Below are 15,994 nucleotides of genomic sequence, written 5' to 3'. Positions count from 1 at the left end.
TATATACTTCATACTTCTGCAAACATTGTCCTTTTGCTTGTTCTAACCATATGCAGATTAGCACTAATTCATGAATGACCAGCTATAGATTACAGTACTTGTGCTACTGTATTATGCATACAGGTCACATTTAACCAACTCCACAGTTCACTGTAAGCTAATTTCTTTGGTGAACAGTAGCACTGCAGAAATAAACAAGGTCCTCTCTAAGGGAACTAGATTAAACAGTAACATTATGACAATATTTACATACCTGCATTTCTGCTTAGAAGAGCAGACACTTACACTACTTAATGTGCCGTGACAAGCAAACATTTGGAAGGGGGAAGATGGCATGAGGGAGGAAAAGTGAGCAGAGCAAACGGCTTGAAAACAGGCAGAAAGGCAGCTGGAAATACACAGCTAACAGTGTGAAGTCTCCTGCTATCCTGCTGCTGCTACATTTTCTACCTTTCCAGAGGGAGCGCCCAGTGTTTTGCTCCACACCCTCCCCTCTCATACGTAAGCAATCCACCAACTAAGGATAAGGAACAGAATCAGAACACAAAAATCTCTGCAATATGGGAGTGTTGGTTTGAAAGTCTACTTTACTCTTTGTTTCAGTTACAGTAACTCAGCCACTACAACAAAAAGTACCCCTAACTTTTAATCCAGTCCTGTATAATACAATACAGAAAAAGAGTAGGAGTGCTTACTCTCACAATCAATACCTCTGAAAACTTTGTCCAATTTCATAACAGAATTTGCAGCTAGGTTTAAAAAGTGAGTTCTCACAACCGCAAAAAGCCATGGGGTTTTTTTCCTCCATGTTTTGTGCTCTAATTTAAACGGTTAGGATATGCTGTGTTACTGCTCATTTCTCTTTCAGGGTTCACTTCTCCTGAAAGTGTTGGTGCAACTTGATTGGGATATATTTCATTCCAACAGCTTTTTTTCCTTCCATTCAGTACCAAATGTTACTCCTTTGCATTATAAATTGATTCAACTCTACCTCAGAATTGAACTATTTCTCTCCAGCTTTTTAAAAGCAGACCAAATATATATTAAACCAGTAACGATTTTCACACACAAAGCCATCTTTGAAACAGAACAGAACAGTTTGCTTGCTAAACAGTTAATGAATACTGATTTTCTTCCCTATTTCTGATGCTCTCATTCTGTCTTACTTTTGGCAGGAGTTTCTCAGGCAAAACATCTCGTCAACAAGTGAAGAATTATCTCTGCAAGCAAACTTCTAGAAGAAAAACCTCTAAGTAGCTCCTGTTCAGAAAAAGGTGCAACAGGAATCCAATAAAGGACTGCAAAAGTCTCAATTCACATTGTAATTGAAATAGGCTACCTCATTTCTATCTGCAATTATCAACAAAGTGGTTAACCTGACCAGCTCATTTACCACATTTGTCCTGGCAATGCCATGCAGGTACCACACTTCATCAGAAGTCAGAGGCACTTTAACACAGCAGTTTGAGCTACTTGGCTAACGAGGTACCAGATTGCAATGGCTCTGAGTTCTTAATGTCTTACTGTCAGAGCTCAGTACACAGGGCATGGTGCAAACACACCAACTGGTTCTGGATATGGGAAAGACTGATAAAATCCAGTTTAACCAGCTAAGCACTGTTCCCAGTGGATCTGGGAGAACTGGCAATCCCAGAGCTAAGCAATGACTAAGAAAAATGGAAATTACCTATGTAACATGCTTCTGAGAACTGATTCTGTAGCAGCTCAGTCTTTCCACTTCCTTTGCTTGTTCTTCTCCATTTTCTCACTCACACTATCTCCTCCACTCATGTATTGCTATCACCTCCCCTTGATTTTACTAATACATTCATTTCAAATTCACAAGACTTGGAAACATCAAATATCCATTACTTAGATAGCAAACCAAGTAATATGTTATTTTCATTCTTTCTGCGTGCCCAAACAGTCCGATCAAGAACAGTGAAAACGGTTCAAAGGCAGCCTGAGGTGAGTTGTTGGCATTGACGCAAACTGCTTATGTGAGTTAGTTTCTCATCTGTAAAGAATTGCATTCACTCACAAAAGACTGAGAATTTTGATGAAGACCTGTGAAGGTACTCACCCTGCTAAGCACTGACAACTGAGGCAGAAGTACTAGCTTGTGCTACCATCAGCTGAGCTCCCTGTTGTGACACTGCTCTCAGACCATACTCAAAGTGTTCTGTTTTTCATGCAGCATTTGAATTTCAGGAATCTTGTAAGGACTTAATTCCCAAGTCTCTAGAAATGGCAAACACTGCTTCTAATTAAGGGGTGGGATGGGGCAGGGGGGGAAGACAGCATAGGTCTGCATTAATGGTGCCAGCCCTTCTGACTGCTGGTCCCAAGCTTGGTACCCCAAATAATGTCATCCACCAGGGATTTAGGGGAAATCCAAGGTGACTCAGCAGGAACTGAGAAATACATAGAGCCTAACACCCCAGAAACTGAGATTATATGAAAATACAAAGATGCTACAGTCTAGGGTTAGAGTAACTTAATAGAGACCATTAAGTACCTTTGAAATGCAAGTGGACAACTGACAGCATTTGAACTTTGCAAACTCCAGATACTATGTCTATGTTACCTATGGTTCTCTACATGTATTAAGAATAAAAAGAACAGAAGAGACTTACGGTATCATGACTTCAGTGTTGGAAAAATGATTTGTTTTACGCTTATGCTTTATTAAAATGAAGAGTTTTCTTAAGCTCATCTTAAACACCCTTATGCAGACAACTAGTAGCATTCCCAGCTCTGTATATGTCAAGTGGATGTATTTGTGGGTTGGGTTTTTTAAATTATTATTTAAAGGATAAATTCATACATGAAGTTGCAATTCATCAACATGGAAGTAATGCAACTTATCATTTGCTCAGATTCTTGGAAGTATCAAATCTTGTTCAACTTTTTCATCTTTGAAATTGCCCTGAGATAGAAACATATTAAGGTAAACATCTTTCCAGAAAGCTCTCTTTGTTGGCTACAAGGGTCCTTCAAACAACAACAAACATTTTTTTGTTCCCCTTCGCAGCCTTTGAGAAGCAGAGAAGAAATGTGGTGAGGTTTTCATTTGTCTTTTTGAAAAACATGCCTTTTCTCATACAACTCCTACCTTCACACATGCATCTGGGCACATGTGCACATGCGTAACACTGAATTTCCCCAAGGATTAATTTTGTACTTATGCATCAAGGTTTCTCCTTCAAGCATTGTGAAGGGAAAAAAAAAAGCCTTTCTGGCTACCAGTTTGAGCAATGCGATCATGTTTGCAAATAGCATTGCTCCATTTACCTCTACTGCAGTTGGAAAAGCTGTTAGCAGCAGCAGCAGCACTGGAGCCACCCATGGGCTAGAGAAGACAGTTCAAGTTTGTGTTTGGAAAGATTCAAACAACAGCCACAGAAATTAGTATTTTGTACCTAAAATAACGCAAGGCTACTGAGGTAAAGTTTCTTGCAGGATAACACTTCTTTAGACTTCTATACCTAGAGGAAGAGCTCAGACTAAGGCCAAAGCTCCTATGTATTCTTGAAATCAAAGCCAGAATAGTTTCCCAATATTTCTTTGTAAGTCTAGGGGGACTTTAATAGAGGAATTATCTATCTTAACCTGAACTGCTTTTCATAAGAAGTGTGTCAAGAATGACAAGTTAGATTTTAAGCAATTATTTGCTGCACTATGATCAAATTTTGACACGAGGTCAAAGGAGTTTTAAATCACCTTATTTCTTAGTAAAATTCAACAGTAACTTCCTATAAATAAACAGTAAGTGTTAAATATCTACTGTTATAGATTTCCACACTTTCTCACTAAGCACAATGAGATGATTATATTTTCAGAGAAAATCATATTTAGGTATCAACCTTAGAACACACAGATTTTCCTCTGACCAACACAAGAGTAACCTACCATGGGAAGCAATAAAGCACTTCTACTATCTTTACAAACGTGGTTTTGTGGATCAGCATTGACAGCTGTCCTGCAGACAATAAATGAAGCAACTACTTCTGCCACCTCAGGGGGCATATTGTTTCTATTCTCTGCGAAACACAATAGAGAGGAAAGCTATCTGTGACAGATCCAAGTCCCTGCTCTGACCCTTTCAGCCACAGCAAGCAACTACAAGAAATTGAATGACCAAATCACACTCAACCATATAAAGAACACTATCTTTGCTTCAAGCTTGCAGCCTCACATTGTACATTTGTGTACACCTTACTTCCAAGAAAATGCTGATGTCTAAAAACATTCCTAATTGTCCTGATAAAATCGTAACAACCTTGAGAAATAGTTTTCTTATTCAAGACATGAAAAAAGAGAAAAGAAAGAATAATTGCTAAGGGGCTGTATCAAAAGACAGAAATAAATTTATATGTCGAGACAGTCTCTTCAGAAGGACACAGGAGACATTTATACACTTTATCTATCTTGCTGTATTTCTATTTGGCTTCTGAAATTAATTCTCAATATTTCTTGGGGAAGTCCACTTCAGCAGTAGGATGCTACTGAACTTTGAAGTTTTAAAGGTTAAATGCAGTATCAGTACATCTTGATTGCACTTGTGGGAACAAGAATTAAAAATGTTTATCATTAACAATTAGCATTCACAACTGCAGGAATTTCTGCAGGTTTGCTGGGTATCTATCTAGGGTGTGAAAAAAAATTAAAAAAATCCAAGTCAATACCCACAACAAACAGCTTCCTGACAAAGTTCAGAAAAGAAAACTGAATTTTCCTCAGCCAGCTCAGAGCAGGGAATGAAAAGGTCACTTCCTTACACAGTGCATCTTTCAGCATTCAGTTGGAGCAGTGTGTTGTTTCCAACACTGACCAGGAAGACTTCCTATAGACACTCACCGTTGTTCTTGCCTAGTTAAACTACAGCAACCTTAAATTCCAGCAGATTCCCTCCAATTGTCTTATCACAAAAGCCTTCAGTTGACAAAAAAAATCCAAACCAAAACAAAAAAACCAATTGATTTTTTTTAAACAGTTGTTCCACTGCAATCAGCACAATGAGGACAGAAGAGGACAGAATCCTATTATCAGACTGATTTTACCAACTGAAATGAGAGCTGTCTTACAGTCTTTATACAACATACGCAATGCACCACATCTACTCTACAGAGTACCTTGGAGATATTTGAGCTATTTCAAATACTGGAAGCCAACTACTAGAGCAAACGCAGCCAAAGAGGAGGGTATTCCGAGGCAGGATAAACACAGCAAACTGCACACTGCTAAAGCTGGCTGTTTGCACTCAGAACTGTGGTATCTCTGTACTAGACTGCAAGCAGCCTGTATCCTTGTTTGTCACTTCATCATCACTCTTTGCAAGAAGGAAAGACTGCTTCCCTGAATCTATTTTTGAGAAAAGACTCAAGAGATCAGAAAGAGCAGCTCAGGGACCACTGCAGAGACAAACAACATGCACCTGATGCTATTTGATTATCTCCTTTACAAAGTAATGCCAATGCTAAGTGGAGAAGAAAACACCCACTAGAGCATTCTCTTTTGCGATCTGTATAAAAATTCTTATTTATCACTGAAGCTGAGAAGCCACTTTAGTCTCACCTTCTGTCTGAATGTACATTCATGGAAGCGACATCGACCATTTATTTTGGAAACAGAAAGACTAACCTTATTCTTTCAAGCAGATGTGCTAAACACCTAGAAGTAAAGCAGTGCGCATCGCAGGTTTTTTTTCCCCTGCCTATTTCATATATTGCATGGGTCCCAAGCTCTAGTCAAGAGTTCCACTCCTCCCCAACACTTGTCTACATTCAACAGACCACCTCATGAAAAGCCTGTACCAAGACAGACACCATTATTAAAGCTGGTCTTCAGATGACAATGTACAATCCACGTGTTAAAAAAAAAAAAAAAAAGAAAAGACGACATACAGAATTTTCAACACTGCATGTTAAAAAAAATGAACTTGATTTTACTTATATCAATCTAGAAGTACAAAGTCTCTACTACAATAGTACTACCTACTGCCTGGACAACAGAAGTTATCTTTACATTATGAGTAGCAACCTTGAGAAGTAAAACTAGGACTAAACTTAATTTATATATATATTTTTAATAATAGCTAGGCTGTTTCACCGTTCTGCGCCATTCTCCCTATGCTTCCACAACGACATGCTGCTGCATGGGATACTATCTTACTAAATACAATTTCCACCTCTCCCTACTCTAAAATTCCTAAGATTACTTGCTGTATTTTGAACATGTAGATACTGCATATATCTAAAAATGTCACTTCTGCTAGTTTTCCTGATGAATTTTTGAGCAAGACATTTTTGCTCAGACATTTTTGCTCTGACTTCTGGCCACTATTCTCTCCAAACTAAAAAAAAAAAAAAAAAAAGCTCACTATTTAACTCGTCCCATGTAATACCCAACTTCTTCTTTAGCATGACTCACTTTTCCAGAATGGCCTCTCAAGTCCAAGCCTCATAAATCACCATTAGCTCTCCAGGGTCATAAAACCTTTTTGTTGTTGTTGCTGCTGCTCAATACAAAAAACTGTAGACACTCCTTCCAAAAAAGCCCTAAACAGTATGCAGAGATTTGGGAGTATATTGCATTTTAGTGAAATAATCAAATACTGGATTATAGATCCAGTTAAATCTGAGAATTTATATAAGTGTTTATGATACAGGCCTATTGAATACCATTATCCCTGAATGGCAGAAGGCTGACACTCAGGAACAAGAAGGCAAAACAAACCAGAATGTAAAATGCAAATGCAGATACATCTCAAATGATTATAGGTGAAGTTACTTCAGATGAAGACTACTGCTCAAACACCCTCCTAACAGTATCAGCCAGCAGCTAAGCAAAACTTACTAGCTTCATGATCTCTACTGCATGGGAAAACTGTGCTTTAGAACTTGGGATCCTTGTCTGTTTCACTTCTTTCCATTTTGCTTTCCAGCTGGCAGCAAAGTCATGTAGGATCACAAACTCCAAAGCACTGGCAAGGAGCACTTCACAGATCACGACTCCAGGCCAGTATGCTAGCAAAACTGAACCAAAATCACAACAGAACAGAAAGGCTAAAAACCAAAGTGGTAAGCCATGTTTCTCTCTCCCCCAAGTGATGTTGCCAAGGGGAAGCACAGATAACTTGCAGTTTGCTTTTGGTTTTATTTTAAATCATTTCTCTACCATGCAGACCTAGGTCAGTATTATTAGGACAAAGATAACAAAATTAGAGTATAGTTTTAATATGTAATTGAAAGTATTTATCTTCTCTTCATTTAAATATCAACTTTAGCTCAAATCTTTTTTTTTTTCCAAATCATTTCAAAACCAAGATCTTCAAGAAACTCACTGTGATACTTTAATTCTTTAAATCTCAGGAGGCAACTTGAAAAGCACTTTTAGCACAAGTACCTGCTTAAGCAGCGCACACTGCCCTCCTACTAGTTTCCATCTTCAAAAATACCCCTCTCCCTAAAATTACACTTGTGTAAGTGGTACGCTTATGTATGTGGTCATTTCTACCTGTTTGTTCATCTCAACTCCACCGACTGCAACTGCCAGTGGCACAGTTTGTAAGTCAGCCCTGTTAACATAAAAGCTCAAACTACAGCCTCACATCAAAGTAAAATAAGCTACATTGAAGTATACAAGTGAAGTTCATTAAGTGTACACAGCTGTGACCAGTTTCACAGCAACTGAGAACTTGGAATGCGAAATTCCAATCAGATACTACCTGCTTGGTTGGTTTGTTTTGAAACCACAGGGGTGGTCAAATGGTGGTGCAGGCCGCCCAGGAAGGCTGTGGAACCTCCGTCCTTGGAGGTGTTCAGGACTCAACTGGACAAGATCCTGGGCGACCTGCTGTAGCTGACCCTGCTTTAAGCATGGGACTGGACTAGATGATCTCCAGAGCACCCTTCTGACCTTGCTGTTCAGCAAGTATTCTGTAAACCAGATTTAGTGAGAACTGCTTTGAGCAGAGAGTTGGACTAGCTGATCTCTAGAGTCCCTTACAACTTTAATTACCCTGAGATTCTATGTAAGTCACATTTCCAACACATTCCTGAAACCAAATCCAATCATCCAACTGCAGACACAGCCTCCATCCCAGCTCTTATATGCAGCTCAGTGTTACTGCTTTATCACTCAGTTAAGAACATTAGTTGAAGTTCTTCTAGTTATGTTTTTTCCCCTTGGGGGAGGAGGTGAAGAGCACAGTATCAGTACCACAGAAAACAAAATCATACTGTATTAGTTTTATACAAGAAACCTAAATCAGGCTTACGTACCTGACCATTGTTTTTTAATTAAAAAATACAAAGCCAAAACGAACACAAGGATAAGATACGGCCACCAAAAAATTACCAACGTGAAGTTCGACATCAGAGTAGCAAGCAAAGTATTCAAGCACCTCACTTTAAGCCAGAATGCCTCTTACCTTGCTTCTAATCAAGAAAATCATAGCCTAGTTACCAAGCACTGCATCACATCAATTTTAGATATTTGTACTCTGAAGATCTCTCAAATGAGAGCCTCAGGATAGGCAACAGTATCCCACTAAGACAGGGCAGGGTTGTTTTTCCCATGATACTACTCAAAGCTTTCAAAATATCAATCAGACAATATACACATTTAAGAGCCTTGCACAACAGTTCAAGTTACAGACGCAAAATTACGGCCTTGCCATCTTCCAGCTTGACAATAAAACAACAGGACACACAGGTTAATTTCTCCTTAAAATGTTTGGGGTTTTTTTGTTTGTTTTGTTTCTGCTTTTTAAAGCCTACACAGCGACAACAAAACAATACATTTTATGGTTAATTTACCAAATTCTTCTGAAATTAAAGATTTGAAATGCAGGTACTCCCAACAAACACACACTGCCTTTTGCCTGGTACAAGCAGTTGACAACAACTTTTGTAGTTGCCAAATTCCACAGGGGTTTCTTCCTTGATATTTTCCTCCCTAAATCTCGGTGTGAAGAAATATATCACTTTGTGTAGTAAGATTTTTTTTTCTTCTTTTTAAAGGTACAAAATTTCTTCCTCTGAATCTCAGCCAGCCACTCTTAGAAAGAAATTTTGGGTTAAGTGTCCTTCACTACCCTGAACAACCACACACAGAGATGGCATCTCTCCCCACCCGATTTGGGTAACTGTCAGTTAAGAAGAGTCAATTTTAGTCACATGTCTGCTAGAGCATCTGCAGAACACATTACAACTCTAAGTTCACATTAACTTTACACATTCGAAAGTAAGTTAGAAGCCAAGGATGCAGAAATGCAGAAGTTTAAAGAGGAGGAGATGGTGAATAATGTTAAATATTACAGCTCTTTGAAAAAGAGTAACTTCTTTAGTTAGAAAGATGTTAGTGACTTTGGGATAAGGAGTCAACACTAACAAATAGTTTGGTTTAAGAAGTGCGTAACAGGGACCACAACTGGTTTGGTTTGGGTTTGTTTTTTTCTTTTTTTATTAAGTGCAGTGCTTGTAAGTTGAGAGAGGAAGGAAAAAAAAAAGAGTACAAGAAGTCAATGGGAGAGAAGGAATGAGAATTAGAGCAGCACTGCAATACCCTGCTGGTCAGAGGCAGACATGAGATTTAGATGAGAGGACAAGGTAACAAACACCACAGTAGTGATCAATGTTAATGCGTCTGAAAGGCTTATTCAGCTATCAGCAAGGAAAACATTCCTGAACTTTATCAGGCAAGTATGGGAAGTGGAAACCACATCATTTTTCCTCAGCAAAAAGGACTATCCCCATCGTATTAACAATGCCTAGTTTTGTATTACTTCACCATAAAATGCAGTACTCATTTACCTAGCTTTCCAAAACATGGACCTTGAATAAGGGAAGAGGCATCTGTTTAAGCAAGCACAATCTAGTAGGCTTTGACACTTTATTTCACAACAGTTGTCTCCCAGTCTCCCTATTTATATGCACAACATGAGTTTGCTCCAGGATTTTCTTCCTGAAAAACTTCTTTTCTAAAGCTAACACATTGGCTATTAACTAAGCGATGAAGAAAAAAAAAATTAGCATGCTACAATTGTCCTTAAATCTAACTACAAAACCAAGTAATATAGCACTGACAGAACTCAAACCCAGGTAATGTTATAAGACGTAGAATGAAAAAAACCAAACAAACTTATTAAGAAATATTAGTAAATACTACCAGTATTTAAATTCTGAACAATATAATGCAGGAGAAGAGAGGAGATGAATACTTTCCTTTTTTATAACAAGACGTTACATTGCATTCAGTAGCCTGCAGACCTACAGATGAACTCCACATCCCAAGGAGCATATTCCTACAGCTCATTTAACAGCTTCATTTTCATCAGTCCTTCACACTGTTTTGTTTAGTGTCTATGTAACAGAAATTGATTAAAATTATCCACTACTAATAAGAAAAACTGAAGTGATTGTGAAAGCTCAGTTTCAAGTGTGGTAGAAAGGGGTGAATGGGGTCTAAGAAAAAGGATGGGTTATTTCTGTAATTGCATGACCCAACTGAGCAGGTGTCCAACAGTGTTGCAGAGGCAAGGCTAAAGAAGCCAGAGGACTTCAAGCAAACTCTCCTGTCAGAATGAGCGTAATAGTTAAAACAGCACCTTCAGTCTGCTGCTTGGCAATACAAAGGGTTAAGGAGCAGCAAAAGCCTAAACTTAAGGCTACTCTCAACCTCAGGGCAGAGTATCTCCTTTATTTGCAAAACTACTCTGAATTGAATTAAGGAATCAGTCTGGCATAGGCGATTGCTTTCTTAAGGTGGAAAAGAAGCAGGCAAGAAGAGAAACTAACAAAAAAAATAGAAGTCTTTTCTGGTTGATTATTCATTGACTATGAATTTAGAAACATCACTCATCTAACAATATACATGCAGTCACTTTCAGAACCCTAGCTGCTTTAGTGGGTAACAAACAATTGCTTATTCACAGCCAGTTATAGAGTGGGATTTTTTTTTTTTTTTAAAGCTTAATCCTGGCTATACTGTTAGATATTTGAAAGATGTGGATGTTTCTTTTCAGAAGTCATAAGAAGATTCATTGTTACTAAAGTAAGACTTATAAACATGTTTTATGGAAAACACGCACATATTTTTCTACCTTCCAGTTTATTATCCCTTCCCTTTTTCTCAGTTATCTGATTCCTTCTGTTCAGGAGCCATGGCCACTAACAAGCACTAGAGAAAATAACAGCAGCTCCAGAAGAATCAGCAATAGAGGAAGAACCAGCAAGATGCATCCACACTTTTCTTTCCTTTTCCTTAAAAGGACATGCAGCAGCAACAGGGACACCCCTGCCACCCAAACCAAGCCAGAAACATCTTTTTCCTCCCATCATAACTCCTCACCTTCTTAAAAAGCATCAATGAAACCAACTCCACTGGGGAGCCAAGACTGGACAAGGCAATAAAAGCAGGCCTAAGATACCACCCAGCACCAACAGCCACCCTGATTACAATCCTCCTCTTTGATTTCCCACTGGTAGTAATCCCACCATAGCCTTTCACTATACCAGTGGTTCACAACTTTCTCCAATTTGCAGACCTCTTAAGAAAAGTTGGATGCAATTCACCATATATTAAGTTAAGAGCAGCAAGTCTTTTTTAAAACAGCGTGTTCTGTTTTTTTGGGTTTTGGATTTTCTCTTTTTTAGACTGCAGCCCTACTCCCGCTCCAAATAACTATGAATTCCCATAAATCCCAGGCTGAGGAATTACCACAGTCATTTCTCACTCACTGACTCAAGTGAAAACACCCAGTCTCTTTCCCTTCCCTTCCCTTCCAAAGCCAGGGGAGAAGATATTGGCTACCGTCACTAGAACAAAATCACAGAGTAATTATGAGACAAGAGGCTTTGCATAGGCTTCAAATTAAACTCTGTAGGTATTCAGATTTACATAACCATCATGCCTTTTCCCAGCCCACCCTACAGACATACAGCTAGGATTTTTTTTCCTTCCTGTTTGCACATCAAAGCAGGGGAAGGGACAAGGGAATTAACATGCTCAAGAGCATTAATTGTTCACCAGAACTTCCTAGCAGCATGTTGCCTTTATGCATACAAAGCAAAACTGCGAGCTTCAAAATCTATAAAATGCCCTCTTCTCACGACAAGCCATTTGGTAGACTTTCAATTATTTGGACCATTTTAAGTGAACTAAACCTGAATTTTATGTAAAACTCGGCATGCAAATTTAGAAAGCATTTTAAGTAATGACTTACCAAAAGTTACAATCTTTCAGATCAAATAGCTTTAAGGCCTTCCATCTCCAGTTTAAACTTCACCTTTTACTTCCCCAATTGAGCATTTAAGGTGATAAAAAAGCCAAAGTATAACTAAAAGCACAGTTCCAAAGGAAAAAAGCCACACCCAGAAAGCCAGAGGTTAACCTTAAAAACAGTCACAAAGCTACTTCTGTATTTACATCAGCAATCAAAAATAAACTCATTTAAGTAGAACAAAATGCCTCACCAGCAGCTTTAACCGCGACACTAACCTCTCTTCCCACAATTTCAAATGTATCAAGGATACAGGATTATACTCTTGACCAAAACTGCATCGTGTCCATTCATCACTACTCTGGAATGCACATTCCCAAACAGCAGAGAAAACTATGCAGGCAGAAATGATCAGGGCCATTTTAAAATATGCATTGTGCTTCTACCAGAACTGCATCTTCTAACTACCTGGAACTATGTTTAAAACCGGAGTCTTTGCAAGGGCAAACTTCTCCCTTTTTGAAAGTTGTTCCAATTGTACTTTAACTTAAAAACTGCAAGCATCAAAACTATCACCTGACACTCCAGTTTGCAAACTGAAATTTCACTCAAGCTTACACAACATTTACCTCACCCCTTTATTACTCCAGCACTCCTTGCGGTACAGAAGGTAGCTTCATTGAACTTCTACATTCCGAATATAATATATTCTAAGAAAATAACAAAAGGTTACAGACCAGGGGAAATAACTAGTGTAGAAGTTTAAGTCTTCCCCCATCTGTTACCTTGTCTCTTTAAGCTTCACATTCTAAAACAAGTTAAGGCTTTAACTGACAAAGGAGAACACATTCACTTGAAGAGTGCTGAAGTTCAAGAAGAAGCAGGGAAGAAAGCTAACAGACATCCCACTTCACTGCATTTTTCCCCTCTGTGTAAGTTTGTTTGCATTGCTGCATATCAGCTCCAATCCGTTCCACAAGAAAAAAGTAATCAACAGCAGAAGCGCTTCCACACTCTTGCCCTACTTGAGCCAGCTCCTTGACTCTAGAGAGGGAAGGTGTACATCAACACATAACGTCATTTAATTTCACAACTAAACTTAAGTTCTTTCAAGAGCAGAACTTCACACCGGTTTTGGTTTTTGTACCACACTCTTGCTTGCCCTTGGATGTTCCTCACCACCAGCAGCCCAAACATCAGGTGTGTTACTGATATCTGCAAGTCAAAGACCCAGAAGGTCCTTTTTGCAACAACACATGGTCTTTTCTGGGCCTTGGATAAACCAGCAACGTAGTCTTAGGATTGCTGCATGACCTTTAATATTTTTTTTTTTTTTTAAAGAGCTTTTTAAGTTGTTACAAGGCAATACAGAAAAAATGTACTTAAAAGCTCTTTTCCGACTCCACCTCTGCTTTACATCTTGCAACTACACAGCAAACTAAGGACATATTTTAGCTACCCAATCCTGACAAACACATCGTAAATTGAACGCATTAAGGTTCCATGAGCATGCACCTACCATCTCATGATACTGGTGCCATTTTTCCTTGACAGTCCACTGTCAGCTTAGGAGTCAGTGCTCCCAAGCCATACTTACTCTCAAAAGATCAAAGACAACACATGCATTATCATATCAATAGTGCAGATTATTGATGCATATACTTAATATACAATGGCACTGCAACACTTCACACAAGTGCCAAGTTTCTGCAGGGTTTAACTTCTTCCTCCAAACTGGAGCAAAGGCTGCTGCAAAGCATTAGGTACAGCACAGCTTAATATCATTATTTCAAATAATTGGAAGTCCTGCATACCTACATAGTACACATCATTGCATCAGTACAATTAAATACAAATGTTAGTATTATTTTGAAATAATTTTCAAAAGCAGTATTTTAGATCTACTTATGTTTTCTTTATTTTTGGCATACAATACAACCACATTTTCAAGATTGTTTTTTCCTACTGCTACTAGAGCTGGGTACACGTTTTTTCCAAGATGAAATCTGAGCTTCTCATGTAAGCAAGTGATAAGCATCGAAACACACACAATCGCAGTATCTGAAGTTTGCACTTGGAAGTCTGCCTAAACAAGGCTGATAGAATGGTACTGCTGACTGAATTACAAAGCATTTTTGCTTTTTAATGGTCTCACTTTGCATTTGTTCCATAACACATTTAAGGGCCTCTTCCCTCCCCCCCCCCAAATTAGTCAACTCCAGCACAAGTTAAAAGAACGTTTAGCATAAGCCATTTATATCAGTTCAAGAAAAAGCATCCAACATGACCAAAGTAGTGCTCATAATTAAATGAGCTTCAGCTACCTTCAAAGACTTGTTTTCAAAATTGGGAAGAGGAAGAACAAAGTTTGCATGCCCTAGAAGCACTCACCAGAAAAAAAAAAAAATTACTGAGGTATTAAAGAAAGCTACAAATACAACCCAGTAAACACAGGCAGCAGTTTGACACACATCAAGAATGTCTGACAAGGAAAATCTAGACATACCAGCACTGTAAGTTACACTGAAAGCTTTCTGTTGGCAAGTTGAACAGCAAGAGAATGTCATCGCATTTTTAGGAGGATTGTCATTAAACTACCGGCAGTCTCCCTATCTGTACAGGCCTGAAGAACTACCTTCATTCTCAGCTATGTATGAAGTATGAAGCTATCAGCTTAAGTACCTAATACAGAGACACAACACAAATTATTTTCTATAGCAGTTAGTTTGATACCTTTTATAAACACACAAACAAGAAGAGTTAATTATGTTCAAGTACGTTATTCTGATTTTGCAGAGATAAGACTCATGAAGTGAAGAATCCCAAACTAATCACTGCATAAAGACACGTCCTTAAAGTAATAGTGGACGTCATGGCTTCGACTCAACTTTGAAATCGGCATCAACTATGCAATAAGTAACACAAGCAGAGACACTACACCCTTAGAAGATAAGACTTATGAGAAGCTGATCATTCTCCCTAGGTAATTATCATTTCATAAAGAATAATCCTTGATTGCTAGCCAAGCTACGGTGAAGATGATGACAAGCACGTAGAGTATTTCAGAAGAGGAACTCTGAAAACAAGGACTAAAAATAAAAGTCTATACATAACTACTCAGACATGCTACCCATCAAACCCACCTCTTAGCAAGTATTTCCCATCTGTGCTTAATGGGCAGATGTCTTTTTCATTTACTCAGCACATTTTTTGAAATGAAAAAGCATGAATGACATTCTAGCTGTTTATCCAACCAGCTGGAGAAGAAACTGGATAAGCTCTTGGTTAACAGCTGAAATGCCTGTATAATTTTGGCCTATGACCTGTTTATCCTAGGTTACAGCTACAGTTCATTCAACTGTTGCCCTAAAAAACTATCAAGTTACATGTCTGCAAGAACTAGACGCTGGGGATGGTGGGGGGAGAAGGAAGCAACTGAATCACCTACAAACCTGCAAAATCAGCTAGCCTTTTTTTTTTTTTTTTTGAAAGGAACATCTTTCCTAAATGAGTAAAAAAACCTCAAGAGTTTAGCTTCAGTACATCAGACAAATCTGTTTGATGAGTCAGTTCAATGGAAACCACTATCAGAAGGCCATGGTTTGCAGAGAAACCATTTAATCCAGAGTATTCTTTGGAAAAAATCCTGAAGACTAAATAGGTGAGGATAAAAAACAGTGAAAAAGTTGGTCAGAAAGATGAGAAACGAAACAGTACTTCCAGCAAAGACAGTTATAGTTCAGTCTTTTTTCAATAAAACCAGAATTG

The 15,994-nt window shown here is 38.4% G+C and overlaps 1 protein-coding gene across 7 annotated transcripts in view; it reads right to left on the bottom strand.

The window, feature by feature from the left end:
• TJP1 (tight junction protein 1) overlaps window positions 1–15,994 on the bottom strand; it is a 166,848-nt gene that overhangs the window by 45,467 nt on the left and 105,387 nt on the right. The window lies entirely within an intron of this gene.

The sequence above is a fragment of the Buteo buteo genome, chromosome 13, assembly GCF_964188355.1.
Source record: "Buteo buteo chromosome 13, bButBut1.hap1.1, whole genome shotgun sequence".
In the NCBI taxonomy this organism is placed as follows: Eukaryota; Metazoa; Chordata; class Aves; order Accipitriformes; family Accipitridae; genus Buteo; species Buteo buteo.
The sequence above is the reverse complement of the archived record's forward strand: the minus strand, read 5'-3'. Positions and strand labels throughout refer to the sequence as shown.